Genomic DNA, 8,054 nt, shown 5'->3' on the forward strand with positions numbered 1-8,054 from the left:
TCCAACTTCAGTGCCAACTCAAAGCAACCATCCCATTCTTCTCCCTCCAAGCCTCCCTCTCACCTCTCTCAAAAACTCCCCCCTCACCTTTCACCCACCACTCATCCCCTCACTCATCCTTCCCAAAGTTGCTCCCCCACTCCCATCCACAAAGATGCCTCCTTCCACTGCCCTCTCACCTCCATCTCTTCACTCCACCTCCTCAAATCCTCAACTGTCTTCTTCTCCTTCTCTTGTCCCCCCTCTCCCCAAGCACCACAGAGCCTTTTCTCCCCCTCATTCAGCCCCCTCCCCAAGCTATTCTGCAATCCCCCACACTCTTTCAACAACACTCCTTACCTCCCCCCCTCGTCCCTTGTCCTACCCTCCCCCTCCCCCCACTTCCTGCACCCAAAGCCTCCTCCCCGAGCTCTTCAATAAAAGTATGGACCTCAGATATCCGGGGCCTTCGCTCAAACCTTTCAGATCTTTCCGTACAGGTTGCCACTGACAAACCAGACATAATCTGCCTAACAGAAACTTTCCTCCCCCAAGACGTGTCTGACTCCCAAGTATCTCTCCCTGGTTACTCCCTCCTCCGGTTTGACAGACCTGAGCCTCGCTCTGGAGGAGGAGTTGCTCTCTTCATCAAAGACTCTATTCCTCACTCACCATGCACTGCCCTCACTCCCTCACACCCCCAGGAATACCTCTGGCTACGGCTTCCTTTCCACTCCCACCTGATGTTTATATGTGTACTGTTCCATCCACCTAACAGTGATGACTCCATCGACACCTCACTATCTGAAAACATGGACCAACTTCTATCTTCTCATCCACCTCTTTCTTCTTCATATGTGGTGACTTCAATTGTCATCATGCCAGTTGGCTAGGTGTGGGTACCTCTCTCACCTGTCATGGCACCTCAGCAAAAGCTTTCTGCGACTCATTGGGACTGACTCAATCGGTCAACTTTCCTACCTGGATCTCAACCAAGGGTACTCCATCTCTTCTGGATGTGATTTTGACAAATTTCCCTAACAATATCTGCTGCTCTTCCTCTGCTCCAATCGGTTCTTCTGACCACGTCCTTGTCAAAGTGGACATCTCTCTGGCTATCAGAGAACCACCTCACCACCATCGAGTCTGGCATTTCCCTCAAGCCGACTGACAGGGTCTCCAAGCAGCCCTCAAACTTATAGACTGGTCTCCTATCGCTACTTACTCCAACATCAACTCATCCTGGGAATTCTTTCAAAGAAACATGCTCTCCCTCATGCACAGATGTATCCCCTCTCGTCTTCAATTGTCCTACCCTTCCTCCCGCCCTTGGTTCACTGAAGCTTGTGGTGAGGCAGTTGTCCTGAAACAACTTGCCTTTGCCTCATGGAAAGCAAACCCAACTGAGGGCAATCTCAGTTCCTTCCATAAAGCTCGGAACAAGTGTGTATCTACCCTCAGGAGAGCCAGAAAACAACATCTTTCTCATCTCAAGTCTGAACTCTCAAACCTCTCTCCCTCCTCAAAATCCTGGTGGCATCTAATCAATTCTGTTTCTGGTGTATGTTTCCCCTCCATCACTCCCTTACCTCAAATGGCAGCACTGCTGATACCGCACGTGAAAAAGCTGAATGCTTAAACTCGGTGTTTGCAGATAAATCTTGTGTCCAAAACCCATCACTTTCTCCAACCACCTTACCCAGTCACACCCAACTGTCCCTGGACTCTGTGTCCTTTTCTCCTGACAAGGTGGAGAGCTTGCTGTCAAACCTCGACTCAGATTCTGCAACCGGTCCGGATGGCATCAGCCCACGTGTCCTCAAAGCCTGCTCTTCTGCTCTTGCTCACCCTCTCTCTGTTCTATTCACCCTCTCATTTGCTCAAGGCCATCTGCCATCTGCTTGGAAATCAGCAAACATGACTGCCCTGCAAAAAAGGTGCAAAAACAGATCCCTGCAACTACAGACCAATCAGCCTTCTCCCAATCATCAGCACGGTTATGAAATCCATCATCGCTTCAGACATCAAATCCTTCCTCTTCTTCAATGGCTTGATTTCTGATCATCAATTTGGTTTCAGACCAGGTCACTCTACCCTGGATATGCTGCTTCTGTTCTCCCAACAATGGATGGAAGCCCTCAATGCCAGACAGGAAATCCGAGCCATATCCATGGACATATCACGTGCTTTTGACACAGTCTGGCACCCTGCCCTGCTCACCAAACTCTCTTCCTATGGTATCCAAGGCAATCTCCACTCATGGCTCGCAGACTTCCTCTTCTGTTGCAGTCAACATGTGGCCCTAAATGGAGTTCTTTCATCCCCCTTCCTGTCCAGGCTGGAGTTCCTCAAGGTAGCATTCTGGGCCCTGTTCTTTTTCTGGTGTTCATCAATGATTTATCTGACTCTCTTGAAAATCCTCTATATCTCTTTGCTGATGACTCCATCCTCTGCCATACCATTGGTCATCCCTCAGACCGGCAAGCAGCAGCTTCTTCGCTCACTGCAGATCTGGATAAAATCACAAACTGGTCCAACACGTGGAACATGTCTTTCAATCCGGACAAATCTCACACTCCCACGATGTCTCTTTGAAAGGACCATTTAGAAACCCCTCCATCCACTTTCTCAACAATCCTCTTGAAGAAGTCCTGTCTTTCAAGCTTCTGGGTCTCACTATCTGCCATGACCTTTCCTGGGAAAGTCACATTTCAAACCTCGCCTCCAAAGCCAGTCGCCGACTGGGAATCCTCCATTGTGCAAGGTCCTTCCTTGGCCCAACTGAGCTGCTGACCACTTACAAAGCTATTTTCTGCAGCCTGATGGAGTACTGCTCTCCCTTCTGGGCTGATGCTCCTGCCTCCCACCTTTCTCGGCTTCACGCTGTAGAAACCAAGGCATTTCAGATCATTGGCATCTCCCGCAATGAGGCTGAGTCTTTGGGCCTCTCACTCAATCACCGCAGGTTGGTCGGTGGTCTTTCTGTCTTCTACCGTCTCCTCTCCAGCCTCATCCCCCCCCCCCCACTCTGCTCTCTCTGCGATTTGCCCCACCACATTTCTGCAGGGCTCTCAAGGTTCGCCAACAACCCCCTTCTCGTAAAACTACCAAAATCACGAATCACTGCTCACCTTCACTGATTCATTCCTCTTTTTTCCCGCCTTTGGAATAAACTCCCTCACTCTATTCATTCCCATTCTTCCCTTCAGGCCTTCAAAACAGCTGTTCACCACCACCTCTTATCATCCCCCATACAAATCCTCGATCTTTTCTTCCCCCGATAATCCACCCAAGCCCACCTCCTTCAAATTCCCTGCTTTCCTTCCTGAAAGTCCCTGTAATGTCCATCTTCTGTTCCCCATGTTCCCCGTCCCATCCCTCTCCCTTCCACAGATCTCCAAATGTCTCTGTTCCCCACTATTTTTCCTTCACACTCCCTCCCCTCCTGTCTCATGCCCCCCTTGATGTGGGTTGTGTGTTTGCTCTCATACGAGCCTCGACAAGGTATACAAAAAAAAAAAATTGCATATCATTTCCATATCGGCTTCATGTTTTTCAACCAAAGTATTGCTCTTCCCATAATCAATATCGTGTTTCAAACGCACTTCATCATCCCTATGTTTAGGTGTGCTCCAAGGTTTTGGATTGCCAGCTTCGTCTAATCTCTTATCGAGGTTTGTGCCAGGAAATCAGAATGAATATCCTGGTAGATGTAATTCCCCAGGAATCCCTGTTGTTGTAAATTTACTCCGTGACATAAATTTTTGCATATCTCCTCTACTTTTCTGCTTCGAAATGAATTGACTCTTTTTACTTCCACACACGCTTCATACCGCTTTCTGGATAACTCTATTATTTTTACTTTTTAGAATAGAAATATCTCTCGTCTTAGTTTTCCTTTTGCATTTGAGACAATGAATCATTCTATTCTAACTCATCCAAATTATAAGAAGCTTTTGCACTTTCAACATCAACATTTGGATAATACGAAGTAGCATTTGCAAAAGCAGAAGTTTGGAACTTCCGGTTCTGGGTTTGCAGCAAAGGCAGGTTTCTCTCGGTGTCTCTGCTGGCTTTCTCAAAGCTAAGTCTCCGGTCATTATTTGTCATGTTTTAACTGTTTATTTTTTCACCTACATGTTTCGGTGTGTTCCTAGTTCGGTTGTGTTTCAAAAATCATGCCATTTTGTGAGTTTTCATCGACCTTGTCTTCCCAGGTTCCTTTAGGCCGAATCATCCTTCCCCTCAAGCTGTATGATCGTTTTTATTTGTATTCTCTCCCTATTACCTTCAATTCCTACTTTCCCCACTATCCCAACACCCACATCCCTCCAAACTAAACACTCTGTTTATTGTCTTAAATTCACACAAAAAACAAACAAACAAACAAAAAAATCCTTTCCACTTGCATACCTACAAGTCCCGATCCTCCTCCTTATTCTTCTTCTTCTTCTTCTTCGTATTCTTCTTCTTCTTCCTCCTGCCGGCACTCAATCTTTATTCTACTTGAGCTGACCCACTCTTGCCATTACCTTCACGATTTCTTCTGACAACCTTCCATTTCCGAATCTTACCTCGTCTTCAAAAATACATCAAAAAATAATAATCTTCCTTGTGTCCTTTCCATCTATACACCTCCTGTACCCACGTGTCTTTCTATACTTCCTGATACTTTTCATCAATCCATCAGCTTGAATCTGCGTTTACCGTTCCAAATTCACAATACACATCCACGATTTTACTTCAACCTTCCCTTTTCCGAATGTTACAAGTAGATGATAAATGGGGTTTCTGGGACACCCATTCAAATGAATGGGGGAAAGGGAAAAACTTTTGGGGAAAAAGCCCCAAAAGCTCAAAATAGGAGACTGGTTTTCTCCCCACCTATCCCAATCCCTCCCATACAAGCAAATGTAAAATTGAGACTCATTTCCTCCCCCTGCCTGACAAGCAAATGAAAAATTGAGACTATCAAAGATTGACACTGACTGATTAAAGCACTTCTTCCCTTTCATATTTTCATTCCACTCAAAAAGCGAACCAACGAATATTTGCCCATGTTCTCCTTAAGGTAATAACTTAATTTTTTTATAACATTCATTTCCATTGAGTATATTCACAAAGAATAACTTGGAACTTGGTTCTTGGTTTAAGTGTCTTTGTTGAGCAGAAATGAAATGATAAACCTCTCTTCATGCTCTTATTTGACCACCTCCTGAGCCACATATCATTTTGAGATTGTAGCAAATTGTTTTTCCATTGTTCAATTGATAACCATCAAAGTTTTCAGTCCATTCAAGGATATTAATTTTTTTCTTTACATCCTCCAACCTATCTGTAATTAAATGTATCCACTTAATTGTTTTATCTACTTTTACCCCGGTTATTTCTTCAATAAGACTTATTTGATATTTCTCACATTCTTTATGTTTCTCATTTAAATACCAAGGCTCATTACATCTCCACTCTTTGGTTTGATTATTGCTTGGTTCTATCATTTATAAAAATCGGTAAAAAGATGGCGGTAGCCTGTTAAAATTCCCAACCCAATATCTTAACACTTATACTTATAACCATAAGAGATACTCTTGATTCCATTTTCTAAAATATATATTTTATCATCAAAAGCTCCAAATGCTTTCTTATTTATCTCTTCTGTATATAATTGATGTTGAAAACTTCTTATTGTATTCATTTTTCTGTACTCTTCCTTCTTTAAGGTTAAACAGTTCTAATAATGTTTAAAGTTTATTGTTTCCTTGATTATATTTTTCTTAATTCCCTTGAGCTTCCTATCACACCTTTCAATCTTATTATTATCAATAAACGTAAAAGAAGAAGACTTTGATCTCAATCCTATAAATTCACTCATGATGTTCCCACCCAATTCATGTTTAAACATACCAATAACTTTTTTATTATTTGATGAAAACAACACATCACATGACTTATAATTACTTGTATCACAAATATCAATATTATCAATCATATCCTCATTTACATCACTGTCTTAATTTCTAATATAAACTATCTGTATCCAGATATAAAAATGACACATTGTCCTTCTACTTTGATTTTAAATTATTATAATAATAGTCATACATTAACGACTTTGACAAGTCAAGAATTGATGTTCCAATATTAATAGGTTTATCCATTTCAATACTCTTTTTTTTTTTTTTTGTTCAAATGAATAGCAAAAAAGTTCTCTGAAAACACCTCCGGTCGCTCATAACTTGGTTTATTAATTAACTTTGAAACCTGTTTCCAAGATGCAGCAAGTCTTCTGTTTTGTCGATTCCTAACAATTTCCATCGTCTTTCCAAAACCAGCATTATACATTAATTTATAAAAGTCCTTCTCAAAATCGGTTTTTGCTTCTGTTCTCCTTTTTGTATTAAAATCAATATACTTCGTTAACCAATGACTGTTTAAATTTCAAAATCCTATGAATTTTCCTCACTCTCAACCCAGCAGATAAATATTGTCTCAAGTTCCTTTGATGCAAAACATAACTTTCTTTTGCATTTAATGTCGTAAGTAGTTTTTCATGGAGATTTACCTTTGATGTTGAATGACTCTTGGTAATCACTTAACCATTCTTTTCTTGGACTTTCTTTATCAGGGGCATAAGGTAGGTCTTTATGTTTGTGATTAAGTTCTTCTGGATATTTTAAATCAACCTCAAAATAATATCCACCTTCAGCTTCATCCAATTCTTTTTGAGAGGAGACAATTATGTCTTGTAAAACTTTTTCAAAATGTTTTTCTTTAACCCATTTAAGTTTTCTCCAAGGTAAATATTGAGACATAGCCCACCCATACAAATTGTCAGCATCATAATACATCAGGAAAAAGTTGTCCTCATTCTTATTATAATCAAGAAGATATTTGTTATTTACTTTAGCATATCTCTTGGAACATACTTGAGATATTCCTCCTCTTTTAGCCTTCTCTATCATTCAAAGCATATCTATATCACTGATTAATTCCAAATTCTGTTTTGTCATTTTTAACATAACACTCCAAGCCACACCCGGGTTGTGTAATAGTGAGCAGGGTCGAATCCATAAGAATTTTTTATTATGACAGACTTCTAAAAGTTTCAAACACATCAGCCAATAACAATACATTAGTTTTAATATACAAATCATGATATTCTCCAAGATTCTTCACATTGAACTTCTCCCAAACTTTTTTGCTTGTGTATAATCTTTATCGGAAATATGAGTTTTATTCAACTTGCAATATAAACTTTCCCTTGAAGGAAGTTGTGTTTCTTTAAACTTCTCAAATGAATCCAGGTAGTCATATGGATATATACCCTTTTGTGATAAGAGATTAATCTCTTCTTGAATTGAGAAATGTGATTTAAGATTCGGGAAGTTTTTAATATTTGATATAAAGTTAGATAATGGACTTGCCATAAAATTGTATGTGTCAAGAAATATAATATGTGTTAAGGGGGACGTATGAATTGTTTTTGTGAATTAGATGTATTTTTGATCTGTGTTAGGAATGGCAGAAATATCTCCAGATGTCTTTGAAAGTTCATTTATATATACGAGTTGTGTTCAAAAAGTATCCAACCTTCATTTTTCGTGCGTAAACAAATGAAGCTAGGGAGACGTGGTTTGGTGCACATATGTAGGTGACCTCATCCGTATGTGTGAATATTTTCCCACCGGCAGAAGCTGTCAGTCGCCGACAGACCGCCAATGAGTGAGGAAGTGTAAGTGAGTGCCGTCGGATTTTCGTTTTTGACAAAATGACAGATCACTGTGGTCTCATCGCCAGAGATCACTGTGATGAAGAAGTTGGGATCGCTGTTCACAGTCTCCAGAATGTCCTGTGCGATCTCCAAACGGAGTTGCTTCTGCTCGATCGTTAGCAGCTTTGGCACGAACTTCGCTGAGATTCTCCTTAAGCCCAAATCCTCAGTCAAAATGGAATGAACGGATCCAATGCTGACGCCCACCTCGTCTGCAAGTTCTCTGATCGTGATTCGACGATCCTGCACAGCAGGGAACTCAGTTGGTCAATGAATATCTCATTTCGGGATGTTGAGGGCCTAT

The sequence above is a fragment of the Eptatretus burgeri genome, chromosome 1, assembly GCF_056783735.1.
Source record: "Eptatretus burgeri isolate ZD-2024b chromosome 1, Ebu_testis_v1, whole genome shotgun sequence".
NCBI lineage: Eukaryota > Metazoa > Chordata > Myxini > Myxiniformes > Myxinidae > Eptatretus > Eptatretus burgeri.